Source organism: Cupressus sempervirens, chromosome 6 (genome assembly GCF_028749045.1).
Source record: "Cupressus sempervirens isolate cs-2001-9-10 chromosome 6, ASM2874904v1, whole genome shotgun sequence".
Lineage (NCBI taxonomy): Eukaryota > Viridiplantae > Streptophyta > Pinopsida > Cupressales > Cupressaceae > Cupressus > Cupressus sempervirens.
Window position 1 is genome coordinate 685,935,908 of NC_143123.1, and position 15,000 is coordinate 685,950,907.

General features: G+C 33.5%; 1 pseudogene; it reads left to right on the plus strand.

Annotated features, from left to right (window-relative positions):
- The first annotated feature begins 772 nt into the window (after positions 1-772).
- Positions 773-1,600, plus strand: LOC149554057 (protein PHR1-LIKE 2 pseudogene; annotated as a pseudogene).
- The last annotated feature ends 13,400 nt before the right edge of the window (positions 1,601-15,000 follow it).

Here is a 15,000-nt window from a genome sequence, read left to right on the forward strand (position 1 = left end):
GTTAACTTTGCTACTAAAAATTCAAACAACAGTTTTTAGAGATGGAAATTTTTGCATGTAAAATTCTATTACAACAGATTCATGATTGGAAATATGCAAATCCAATAATGAAACATAATAACAGAAGCATAAAATACGAGGTTGGCTTTCAAGGGGATCAGATCAGAATTGTTGCACAAATAAATAATACAAAAAATGGTGAAGCTTTGACCATCAACTAAAACTAGGCTGGGTAACATTGATGGTGTTAATTAACACCCCTTAATGAGGCATGGAGATCACATTCTTTAATCAGTAAAATAGTTCTCAAAAAGATTAAATCTTTATTTAGATGAGGAACTTCCTTGCTATGCAGGATATATTAAGTTTCTGGAGTCATATTATCTCATTCTAGTGATGAAGCTTCGCCAGATAGGCTGTATCTGTGGACATGCCATTTATGGCATTGAAGAGTTTCAGCTAATAACTACTCCCTACAGTTCAATATAGACTGATTCGGCACATTCTAAGACAGAATTAAGAGATAAGAAGTTGCTTTCTAGTGTTGATCTGACTAAGTATGAACAAATGAAACCCTCTTTAATTGATGCTTTGCAGGCTGAAGCAAGCCGCAAGCATGCAGAGATAGAAATGAAATTGCAAGAGATGGAATGTTTTGAAAATGCTCTTAGAAAAGAACGCCAATCCTTCAAGTCTGAACGTGATGCCCATGAGGATCTTACACATAAAGAATAACGTATGTGATTGAAAAGGCTTGAATTTGCTATCAAGAATGGAAGAGTCTAATTCAAGGATCCTACTATGGCTTGAAGGTCCTACATCTCAGCCCCCAAAGTTCTCTCTTGGCATGGGTCTTGCTATTTGTGCTAAGCCCAAGCCTAGACTCAGGTGGACTCTAGAGCTTCATGAGAGATTTGTTTGTGCTGTGGCCCAGATTAGTGGACCAGGAAAAGCCACTCCAAAATTAGTTATGAGAATGATGGGTGTTAAAGGACTTACACTATACCATCTCAAGAGTCATCTTTAGAAATTCAGGCTTGAAAAACAACCACACAAAGAAGTGAACATTGAGACAGCCAAAAATGGAAGAAACTTGGATGAGCATGATCAAGACATAGCGATGAAAGACAACAATATCACACCAAGCCATCAGGAGACAATGCATATTGCAGATGCCCTAAATGCTTAGATAGTGGTACAGAGAAGGTTACATGAACAACTAGAGGTTCAAAGACACTTGCAGTTGAGGATAGAATCACAAGGAAAGTACTTGCAAGCAATATTGGAGAAAGCACAAAGAGCACTTGCATCACAATATTGCCCTTCAGAAGGACTTGAAGCTACAAGAACAGAGTTAGCAAATTTAGCAAAGAGGGTTATCACAGACTCTCATGTTTATAGACAAAAATCAGAGGATTGTAGCGGGTAGGAATAGTCTTGCATAACACATTATTCCTATCAAAACTACTTGGAAGAGTTTGTTGACAAGGATCATGTAGAACATACGAATCAGAAAGATGAGACTTTGAAACAGATAAAAAAGAAGAAGAAGGGCTACTCGAGTTTAACAATGAAGACGTTATATTTCATAGACAAGTAGAAAGGAAAGAACATTTGCAGATTTCACCTAGTTGGCAAGAGCGGCTTGACACAAAACAGAAAGGAAACTTGGAGCCAAATTCTGATCCTAAATCTTCATTGACTAAAAATCTCAACTTTCAAAAAAATAATGATATTAGAGCCATAAGCATGCAGAGACAAAAATGGCTCTAAATGTTGTTATCGCCAAACAAGATGCACCCAGAACAGTTTTAAACAATTGAAGAATACAACTTTTGTGAGTATAGACCATAAGTTTATCACATCAAGAAGTAAAAATGTTTCAAGATACCTCTTATGGTGGTTCAAATATCAGCAAATTCAGCATTTTTTTTGTGTGATGGCATTCAATCAAACCCTGCGGTCAAATTCTTCAAACAACGGCTCAAAAATTATTCATGAAAAAGACAACAAACTTTCCAAAAAGCAAGGTTTTCACTTGGCAATTTTAACTCATGCTTTCAACAAAGCAAATATTAGATATAGAAAAGAATTGATGGCAACCAATAAGAACAAGTTCATGTGAAAAAATGGCAAAGGTTTCATACCTTCAAGTGATGCGAACAGCTATTAGAGAGTGAGCTCCAGTGAATACATATGGAGGAAGAAGGAAAAATCATCAGTCAAATTCGACTCTGCAAGTCTCCTCAAACCCTCATTTCTCTCCTTTCATATTCGAAAGCTTCATGATATCAAATGATGAGAGTTAGGGTAAAATTTAAGTTTCAATGCCCTATATGTTTTTCTATATAATTTGGGATGCGTGGCTTTTGATGGGATTTTATCCCTTTTGGATTTTATTCATATTTGAGGGGAGTGAAATTGTTTTTATTGATAATGCCTTAGAAGCTTTTTAAGCTTATAATGTTACTTGTTTTTTTTTGCATAACTATAACATTGAAACAATATTAAAATGATTAATCATTTAATATTATTTTCTTAATGCAAAACAACAAGAACATTGTTTTATTTATTTGTTTTCCTTTTGCATGCACGTCAATGTAAAATATAAATATTTAAATGACATTATTATAAGTCATTGAATATTTTGTATTATTAATGCAAAAAGAAATCAAATGAGTCGTCTTTTTCCCATTATGGCCCTTAAGTTTTTGTAGACACTCTGAATCCTTCTAGGAGAGAATATAGGCTTTGGGGTCGAATTTGACTTTGCCTTGGTAGTTGGAGGAGATTTATTAGCTGTTAGAGTGTTTTTAGGGTAGTTATTAGTGAGTCATTGGGTTCTTTATGAGATAATGGAGTTTTCCTAGGGATAGGACTTCATTAAGTGAGTGATTAAGTCCTCTTTTTTGTGCTATCATTTTGCATACGACCCAAGGGGTTGGTTTTGGTACTTAATGAGTTTTAGAGCTCATTGGAAGGCAGTTCTGAGTTATGCAAAACAATATTGAGTGATATTTTATCCTGAGTACTATTATGTGTTTTTCTGTAACTATTTTGAAGAAAAGTTGAATATATGACAAGCATTTTAAAAGTTCATTTTGGAAATTTTTTTCAAGCCTCAATCTTTTTCAGTGGTACTATGTAGTTTTTTTGATTTGATAAGGTTAGTCTGTGAATCCAAGGGTTCCTTGTTAATCTGTCTCAGTTTATACCTTGTCACTGGAGTGTATTTTGTCTGCAGATCACCTTTTGTGTTTGTTTAATTTTCATCTTATTAAGTTAAAAAATTTCTATTTTTCTTAATGAGTGAGAATCAAAAACTTAATGTGAAACACTGTTGCAATTTTTCCTGTATATTGATGATGAAATGGTTGTTATTCATTGAAACCTTTCTTTAAACATATTTGGTGCGTCACCTTGTAGGAAGTAGTTTATTTTTCCATTTTTGTAATCTTCCTTAACCCTTTTTCTCAGCAAGAAAGTAGTGTTAGAAGAATCAATCAGGTGATTTCCCATAAAGACCGACCTAGAATCTAAAGGTTTAGCGATTGATAGGTTACCCACAGCCTTTGGTTGTTCCAATGTTGGCCTAAATTATCAAATTTCTATTGTAATTTGATAGGGTGCAAAATTTAGGTGACAACAGTTACATCTTGTTGATCAATTCCTCTTCATCAATCAACTAAGCGATAATACTTGGATCTTATAAGCAAACGCCATTCCTAAAAATAGCAGGTTTGACATCAATGACAAAACAACGATTGAAAACAAAAATCTTCTTTCTTTGCAACAATCTTCCTCTTTGATCTTCAACAATGAAATTTTCAATCATATTTTCAACACTTGATTAACTTTTTTGTAATTATGGTTTATTTTTTAAACCTCAAAATTCTAAAGAATTTCCAAACCTCATGACAACAAGGCTCTTAGTTTTAATAGGTTATGGAACTTGAGTAGAAAGCATTGATAAGAAAAGATGAATGTCCTTAAATATTGACCTTTCTTACCCCTAACTCCTTAAAGAGGCTAAGATCATGAATTATTGATAACAATTTAGCTTTACTATTTGTTTATAATCAGAAGGATTTTTGAAGAGCTTTGGACTCTTAAACCCTTCCAATATTCAAATACATGTTTTACACCCAAAGGATTAGGATTTCTTGTAAATTATTTGTTAAAATTTAACTTTAATCATTATTATTGTGGAAAAACCAAACCAATAGCTCCTTAGGCATTTGTAAGTCAAGAACCTCAAATCCAACCCAAGGAGGAATGTCTAGTCCCTGCCAATTAAACCTTATCTGGGAATTCCACCATGTGAATTAAATATTTTTCAAGTTGAATTGAGTAAGTTTTTATTCACCACCTCCATAATTACAACTTCAAATTTACTTTATAAAGAATTAAGATGTATTTCCTTGTACTAAAAATCCTTCTATTCCTCCACAAATTTCAAATAAGGATGAAAGGGTTGGATATCTAGAGACTTTGGAAGGATGTTGACCTTTTATTAAGCAGCATGATTGGACCAAACCTAGTATGTCATTTGAGAGGGCAAGTTGGACCTTACCAATATAGCACAAAGCTAATGTCAACATTCTTAAGTAAAAAGGTATCTCAAAAATAGATGGCTCATATTTTCTTTGTCAAATTTGTAGACCACACACCTCTATGGTTCATGATAACCAATTCTACTAAATGTATCCATGACAAGGAATTCTCTTCATAAATGAACCCATGCAAAAGTGTTTGCCTATGGGAGAAAAAACTTGCTCCAAAAAATATGTAAGCCAATTTCAGCCTTTTCCTACACCAAATCCATATATAAGCACCTTCATATTATATTTTCTGATTTTATAGACAACCTAAATCAGACATCACCCCCCCTAAATTTGAAAATTATTACTCTATTTGTAAGAATATTTCTCAGGATGTTAGTGTCCCTTGAGAGAAGGCATAAGTATGAGAAGAATTTCCATCTCCAACCTAGTGTTTACTATTTAGCTAAGAAGATAACACATTCTCTCACATAATCTCCCCAAAGATTAATCTGAGTTCCATACACTTGATTGAGGTCTATCAAGTTACAATAGGGACATTACAATGGTATCAGAGTTGGTGATCTTTCTAGCTTGCTAATATGATTGAGAGATTTTGGTATTTGGATCACACCATGGCACCAAATAGTGATGAAGAGTGGTGATTGAAGGCACTACAAAAGATTAGCAAAGAGCTTAGCGAGGGTATTGATCTTCCATTAGATATATTGGAAGTTTGTTTGTGTCAGGTGAACCAATTACCTTCAAGATTTATATAGAGAATCCTCTTGCCGATTAAGGAGTCCTTAAGTCAACCCAAGCTTTTGAGACACTTTGAAAAGGATAAAAGATTAGTAGTTACAACATGTCTTAGCAAGGTCTTGAGAATTTTAGCTCCTAAAGTATCGTATGATGATAACACCATGATAGGGATATTGCAATTGATAGTTGACAACTTTCAGAGTTTTAATGACTTCAGTAGTGACCCTTTCGATAGGAGATCTAAAATATTGGAGAATTGTGCAAATGTCAAAGTAAGTAACCTTCTCTTAGATCTTGAATTGAAAAACTTGGTCCATGATATGTTTCACCACTTCTTGGTCACCATCAAGGAAGACCATGATACTAAAATTTTAGTTACTATGGAGAGTCTTATGATTTCGTGCATTAAAGAGATGGATGAGATATCCCAACCCATCACATCTATGTTATGGGTTGTTCATAATCTAGAATGTATCTCCTCTATAGCAGCATATAGATTGGTTAGTAACATTTTCAAGCATTGTGAAGAAAAACTAATATCTCATTTGCACAAGTGGGAGAAAATGAATGACAACGATAACGATGATGGTTTACATGAGGAGAATGAAGGAATGATTATAGGACCACTCTACAAGGATTTTCTAAATCTTTCTACTACACCAACATGGGGAGAACACCAAAAAAATGAAGAGGTTGCTTGCATGAATCTTGTGAAGACATTGATGGACACAATTGTTTCCATCATCGAAGTTGTTCTCAAGGTTGTGCTTATCACCAAGGGACTATCCGTTGAGGAAGTTCCATTAGTTGCCAAAGTTGTGTCCATCATAGAAGTTATGTCTATTGCTAAGGCTTTGTGTCTGTCACCAAAGCTACATCCATCATTGTGGTCTTGTCCATCGCTGAGGCTGTATGTCTGTCATCATCATTGTGTTTGTCACCATCATGTTCATCACTATCATGTCTATCACTGACATCGAGTCCACATGCATCTTTGAGTTTGTGTCCATCATCAACACCAAGTCCATCATTGAGTTTGTATCAATAACTATTGTTGTGTTTGTCACCATTGTATTTGTCATTGACATCAAGTTTGTGTCCATCATTGAGTTTGTGTCTATTATCGTCATGTCCAGCATCGACATTGAGTTCATCTCCCTCGTCAAGTTCATATTCATCACCATCATGTCAACCAATGACATTGAGTTCATGTTGGAATACTTTAGAATAATTGAGGGGGGGAGGGGGGTGAATAAGTTATCCAAGGTCTAGATGTATAACTAAAAATTTTCATAGCTTAGTGAACCCATAAAAAATTATTCATCATGCATGCATCCATAAGATTATGCAATCACTTAAAACTTGTAGGTTACTATCAAATAAACCTGCAAAAATGTAAACATGAAACATAACAAATTCATCAACACATTTGACATAATGATTTACGTGGAAACCCAATTTGGAAAAAACCATCAGTAACATGCTACTCCTTTTTCACTCTTCTAAAATGATTCCCTGTGAAAGGCCAAAAAGGTTACAATACACAATGTTAAATGTGACTTTGTTAAAGGATTTCAATCACCCTATTAGGAGTGAACTTTGCTAGAGGACTTTAGACCATTCACTTGGAATGTCACCCAGTTAAAGGATTTACAAATAACTATTAGGTCAACCTTAATCCAAAGGATTTACCCTAGACTGGTACAATTTTTAGAGAGTAATAGTAAGGCTTGATCCAATAAAACTTACAACTTTATTTTTAGATTACAGATCACTATTCAATCCTCAATTCTACTTGGCCTTCATACTTTGCAACTCTGATAGCTTGTTCACCCTTCAAGCAGTCATCTCCTTAAGAATCCTTTCTTAGCATGCCAATGTAAACTCTTCTCTTAGGTCACTTGATGAAGTAGAGCCTTTGACTCCTTGTCTTCCTTAGGTTCTCGTACCTAACTCTCTTTACTTCATGATCATTCATTCTTATAAATAGGAAATTAAGATATTTTCTTGCTCATTTTCCATTGTCCAATTTAGGGTTAGAATAGATTAGGTAGGATACAATGAATCTATCCCACATTCCATCTCTCTTCTAATACCTTCTCCTATATTCCTCTTTGAATTTGCCTAAAAAGTAGTTTATCTTGACTTCTATGCCCCCAACTCATTATCCTTATCTTCCACCTAGTTCACAAATTCCAAGAACATAACTTGTTGACTTAGATTCATTGAATTCACGATCTTTTAAATAATGCAATAGCTTGGCACATACTGCATTGCTCAACATCCATTGTGGAATTACTCGGCATGAACTAAAGTTTACTAGTGCTCAACATCAACTAACCTTTACTCGACATCCATTGTCCTACTCGACATTCACTAGAATGAATTTTTACTCGGCTTCAACTAATTTTCTGCTCGGCTTGCATTGACTTTGCTCGAGACCTACTATCCACTCGTCAAGCTTGGCAGACAAACTTTGTGTAACTTGTTCTTCTAAAATTTCTTAGTGTAACCAACCTTTTTAACCTTAAGTAGATTATCAATAAATCATGTTATCAATGTCTTAACTGATTCTTATACTTCATTACATAATCATAACTCAACCTTTCCTCTAGGTGCTATTGTTACATCTTTGATCAAATCCTCTTCATCAATCAAGTAAGTGATAGTACTAAAATCATATAAGCAACTGTATTACTAGAAAATGGCTAGTTTGACATCAGTGAAAAAATAATGATTGAAGCATACTTGCATGTTCTCAACAATCTCCCTCTTTGATTAGCTTCTTCACATTCTCAACAATCTCCCTCTTTGGCATTGATGGCAAACCAAATTGACCAAATGGTAAACACCTTGTTCAACCAAACTAACTAGGTTAGAACAGTAAGATAATATCAATACCAAAAAGAAAATAGTCCCTTGTATTAAAATCTCTCCCTCTATCAGTAACTTCCATCTTTTGAATAGGTTACAAAACTCTTTAAAATTCCTTCTAAGTTTCATCTTATATATCCCTCTTACTAGGTTGATATTTTGGATTTCTCCCTCTTTCTTGCACATTACTATCTCCCTCATCATATATGTGTGCTCTTCTAATCTACGAATTTCTTTGTACTTGTTTGGTCTTGACTTGATCAGTAGTTATATCTTCCTCTTTGACAACAATGCCAAAATTTTTTTGTCATCTTAACATGCAAATACAAGCTTTTTCATTTCAATTTCTTCAGTTTCTCCCTCTGTCACCTTGCTTGTGACTAATTTGGGATTTTAGCTCTTTGATTTACTTTAGGTAGCTCCTAAAGTAAGATCCTCTGCATCAATTTGTAACATATGAAGATCAACTTATTTGATGCAGAGTACTCCTCTTGTTACTTAAATAACCTTTGATAGGGGTATTATCCCTAGTTTACCTCTTAGATACTCATGAGCATCCTTAGGTAATGCTTTTGTAAAGATATCAACAATTTTCTCCTTTGTGTTAACATATTCCATCTTCACCTCTTTATCTTGAACTAACTCTCTCAATTAATGATACTTGATTGCAATGTGCTTAGTATTTGTGTGCATCACAAGATTCTTTGACATGTTGATAACACTTGTATTATCACAAAAAAGTATTATTGAATCTGTGATCTCTTCTTTCATTTCTTTTAGTAGCTATTTGATCCATACAATGTTTGTGCAATTTATAACAGCAACAACATATTCAGCTTCAACAATAGATTGTGAGGTGTAGTTTTGTTTCTTGTTAGTCCATGTAACTAGTCTCTTGCTTAAGAAAAATGCTCCTCCACTGGTGCTTTTTCTGTCATCAATGCTTCCATCCCAATTAGTATCAGTGTAGGCTCTTAATTCAAATTTCTCATTCTTCTTATAGTATAAACCAAACTCTTCTATTCCTTTAAGATATCTCATTAGTCTCTTCATAGCCATTAAATTATTTTTCCTAGGATTTGCAGAGAATCTAGCAAATATTCCTTTAAATAATGCAATGTCAGGTCTGCTATGTACCACATATTGTAATTTTCCAATCATAGACCTGCACAGTGTTGGATTTACTTTGGCTAAACCATCATTCTTTGACAACTTAAGTCCTGTCACCATAGGAGTACTAACTGGTTTGGAATCCTCCAATCCAAAAAAATTCAATATATCCTTGAGATACTTTGATTGAGTGATGTATATACCATATTTCATCTGATATACTTGTATACCCACAAAGAATTTGATTTCTTCAAACATAGACATTTCGAATCCTAGCTTCATCTAATTTGCAAAGTCTTTACATAAAACATCTTATCCTCCAAATATGATATCATTAACAAAATTTTAGATAAAAAAATACCTTTTCCTTTCTCTATCTTTATGTATAGATTGTTGTTATCAACAATCCTTTCAAATCCAATCTTCACAAGATACTTATGAAGTTTCTCATACCATGCTCTTGGTGCTTGTTTCAAACTATATAGAGCTTTGTGTAATTTGCATACCATGTTCTTATTGTTAAATAAACAAAACCTTCTAGATATTCTATGTAAACTTATTTCTCTAATATGTCATTCATAAATGTAGATTTAACATCCATTTGATAAACTTTGAAACCTTTGTATGTAGAATAAGCAAGTAGAGTTCCTACTCCTTCCAATCTAAAAATAGGGAAAAATGTCTCTCCATAGTCAATTCCTTTTTCTTTTGCATATCCCTTGTAGACTAATCTTGTTTTATTCCTTGTGACTTCACCATTTTCATCTAGCATATTTCTAAATACCCATTTAGTGCCAATCACATTTTTGTCTTCCAGTCTAGGAATGAAACTCCATGTTTTATTTTTCTCAATTTGTTCAATCTCTTCTTCCATGGCTTTACTCCAATCATCATATTCTAATGCATTTTTTACTGATTTGGATTCCTTCATGCTTAGTAAACATTTGTCATTTTTCAATCTGTTTCTTGTCATTGTTTCAACATCTTTATCTCCAATGATTTGTGTAGTAGGATGATGTCTCTTCACATATTTAGACAATCTTGGTTCAGCTCTAGTTTTTTCAGTTTGTCTTTTAGCTTTAGAATCTTTGTTTGCTTCAATTTCATTTTGTAACTCCACATCTGAATATGGCTCAGTTCATGAATGCAACTTACCATTCATATTATGTGACTTGATAGTCACTGAAGCTTGTTGTTGATTTGTAGCTTGATTTGCAACATCTTCTTCAGCAGACATACCTTCATAAGAGTATATAAATGATTTGTATTCTTTTGGTTCTTTCACAAGTTCAACCTCATATACTTTTTTGTATTCATCAAAGTTTACATTTGCACTTTCCACAACTTTGTTAGTGTTAATATTCAAACACTTATAAGCTTTACTTCTCGTGGAATAGCCTAGGAATATACCTTCTTCACTTTTTTCAGCAAATTTACCATTCCTAAAATCCTTAAGATTGTAACATTTCCTTCCAAATACCTTAAAATATTTTACATTGGGTGAGGATCCATACCATAATTCAAAAGGTGTTGAACGAGTACCTTTCTTGACTTGTACACAGTTCAAGGTATAGACAACTATACTTACAGCTTCCCTCCAATATTTCAAAGCAACATTCTTCTCCATCATGAGTGTTCTAGCACAATCCATTACTATTTGTTCCTTTTTTCAGCAATTCCATTTTGTGGAGGGGTTCTAGGGGTAGATGTATGTCTTTTGAGTCCTCTGTTATTACAAAATATTTCAAATTCATTTGATGTGAATTCTCTTCCTCAGTCAGATCGTAAACACTTTAGATTTTTACTTGTTCCCTTTTCAAGTCTTGCCAGGTACCACTTAAACATTTGTAATGCATTAGATTTATTTTTTAGAAACATAATTGTCATCACTCTAGAATAATCATCAACAAACAACATAATATACTTATCTCCTTTGTAGGTTTCCCCTTCAATTGGTCCACACAAGTTAGTATGAACAATCTCTAGTATTTCTTTAGAGGTCTAAGTTTTTCTCTTAAAACTTGACTTTGTCATTTTGCCTAACTGACATTATTTGCACATTACATTATCAGGCTTCTTCAACTTAGGTAAACCTCTAACTTTCTTCATGTTACTGATATTAACTAAGTCAATTTATTAAAATTTACATGACATAACCTCTTATGCCACAACAATACATCATCAAAATTTACAACAAAACAAGTAGCATACTCTATGTCAAGATAGAAAATATTACTTCTAGTTTGATCTCCTTTTCCAATTGTTTCCCAATTTTGTCATATATCTTAGCAACCTTCTTTTAAAACTCAACCTTACATCCCAAATTATTCAATTGTGACACATTCAATAAATTACTGTTAAGTTATTCAACATAGTAAGCACTATCACATAAAATATTATCTATGAGTTTGATAGAACCTTTTCCTTTTATCAAACATGGTGCATTGTTAAAAAATCTTAGACTATTTCCATCATAACAATTCAAGGCAATGAACTTACTTTTGTCTCCAGTCATGTGATGTAGACATCCACTTTCAATGCATCTATCATTATTGTTCGCACAAGTTACAAGTGCAGTTGCCTCATCTTCATCAGATTTATCCTTCATTGCAACATATACTAGTTCATCTTCATGTTCATTAGATGTTTCTTCTTCAGAAATATAACATTAATTTTTGCCTTTGTCTTTGTAGTCCTATTGTCTTCATCTCTTCTACTCTTGTATTTGTCACCACCTTTGTAGTTATTTTCTAGACATCTAGTAGCAATATGACCAACCTCATTGCAATTAAAATAAATAATAGGTAAATTACCTTTGAACTTTCCTTTACCTTTGTGAAATCTTCTTGCTAGTAGTGCTTCAAGTTGTTCAACATCCTTGTCATCTATATCACTGTCACTAGATACATATTTTATCTTTTTCTTCTTTTTCTTCTCATCAGGTTCCTTTAATGATAGTTTGGCTTTGAAAGCAGATTCAATACTCTAAGGTTTGTAATTATCAAAGTTAGATAACTCAAAAGTAGCAAGACTACCTACCAGTCCTTCAAGTGACATATCATTCCCTTGTATGCATCTTAGTTATTGAATTGCAAAAACTCTAATAGCATAAATATGCAATAGTGTTCTTAAAACTTTTCTTAACATAGTATCATCATCTAGTTTTCCATTTGTTCCTCTATTGCATTAACTACTTCTTTTATCCTTGCAACATATTGAGCAATATTTTCACCTTCTTCCATTATCATTTCATCAAACCTACCTCTAAGACTTTCAACTTTGGCTCTAAGAACATTGGTGTCTCCTCCATAGATGGCACCTAGGGCATCCCATATTTTCATTGCACTTTCAAGACCTTTAATATCATTAAATTCAACATAACTTAGGGTAGAGGAAATCTCTAACATTTCCTGGTTGTGTTCCTTTTTCTTTCTCATATCCTTAGCAGTTGGAGCTCCAAAAGGGTCAACATTTTCAATGGTAATAGTAGATTGTGCATGATCTCCAAGTCCTCCAAGGTGTAGCTTCATAAAACTTTTCCATGTAGGAAAGTTATCTCTATTGAGCTTTGGTAATTCTCTTATTGACATCTTGATCTTTATGCTTCTAGTACCTTCAAACTAATCTCCTTTAAGTAGATGGCTCTGATACAAATTGTTGGAATACTTTAGAATAACTAGGGGGTGGGGTGAATAGTTATCCAAGGTCCAGATGTATAACTAAAACTTTTCACAGCTTAGTAAACCCATAAAACATTATTCATCATGCATGCATCCATAAGATTATGCAATCATTTTAAACTTATATGTTACTGTCAAATCAACTTGCAGAAATGTAAACATGAAACATAATAGATTCATCAACCATATTAAGGGTTACAATACACACTATTAAATGTGACCTCGTTAAAGAATTTCAATCACCATGTTAAGAGTGAGCCTTGTTAGAGGACTTTAGACCATTCACTTGGAATGTCACCTGGTTAAAGGATTTACAAATGATTTTTAGGTCAACCTTAATCCAAAGGATTTACTCTAGACTGATATAATTGTTAGAGAGTGACATTAAGGCTTAATCTGATACAACTTACAACTCCTCAATTCTGCTTGGCCTTCATACTTTGTAGCTCTAATAGCTTGTTCACTCTTCAAGCATTCATCTCCTTAAGAATCCTTTCTTAGCATGCCAATGCAAACTCTTCTCTTAGGTCACTTGATGAAGCAAAGGCATTGACTCCTTGTCTTCCTTAGGTTCTCACACCTAAGTCTCTTTGCTTCATGAGTAGTCATTCTTATAAATAGGAAATTAAGATATTTTTTTGCTCATTTTCCATCGTCCAATTTAGGGTTAGAATGGATTAGGTAGGATACAATGAATCTATCCCACATTTCATCTCTTTTCTAGAAACTTCTCCTAGAATCCTCTTTGAATTCTCCTCAAAAATAGTTTATCTTGAATTCTGTGCTACCAGCTCATTATCCTTATCTTCCACCTAATTCACAAATTCCAAGAACATAATTTATCGACTTAGATTAGTCAAATTCATGATCATTTAAATAATACAACAGCTTAACATTATCTTGCTTTTGATGCTCGACACATACTGCGTTACTCGACGTCCATTGTGAAATTACTCAGCATGAACTAAAGTTTACTGGTGCTCCACATCAACTAAACATTACTCGACATCCATTATTCTAATCAACATACACTAGAATGTACTTTTACTTCTAGAAAATTCTCCTAGAATCCTCTTTGAGTTCACCTAAAAAATAGTTTATCTTGAATTCTGTGCCACTAGCTCATTATCCTTATCTTCCATCTAGTTCAAAAATTCCAAGAAAATAAACTTGTCGGCTCAGATTCATTGAATTCACAATCTTTTAAATAATGTAACATATCAACATTATCTTGCTTATGATGCTCAACACCTACTGCTATGCTTGATATCCATTGCGAAATTACTCGGCACAAACTAAAGTTTATTGGTGCTCAACATCAACTAAACTTTACTCGACATCCACTATTTTGCTCAGTGTAGGCATGCTAAAAGTACCCCAATTTTTAAAACTTTTAAGTCACCACCCATGATAAATTTCCACTAATGTATTACTTGATTCTAAGAAAGTTTCTATGAAGGATTGAATTGTTTATGAGTCCAGATATGCAGATGTGGAAGCAAAATGATGAAAATCTGATAAAGTTTTAAAGAAACGGATAATTCATTTTCCGCTACAATTTTTGAATTCAAAGTTCATTTTTCTACCATGAAGAAGAACTTCTTGAATTTTCCACAATGGAGTAGTCGAATTGGGATTTTCCACCAAAGGAAAAATGCGTAGTGGATAACTCATTTTTCATTGCGCCTTTTGCAGTCATTTTCAAACTTTCCATTGGAGAAGAAAATGTTTCATTTTCCACCAAAGGGAAAAGTGTAGTGGAAAAATCATTTTCTACTATACCTTTTGTAGTCATTTTTAGATTTTCCATTGGAGAAGCAAATGTTTCATTTTCCACCAAAAGGAAAAATGCATAGCGAAAAATTCATTTTCTACTACGCCTTTCGCAGTCAAAGTTCAAATTTCCACATGAGGAGAGAAAAGGCATATTTTAATCCACAATGAAGGTTTTAGTATCAAGATCACTCCAAAAAAGTAATTTGTGAATCAATCTACATCAAAATTGTACCCACTACATGGAAATGGAAAATAAA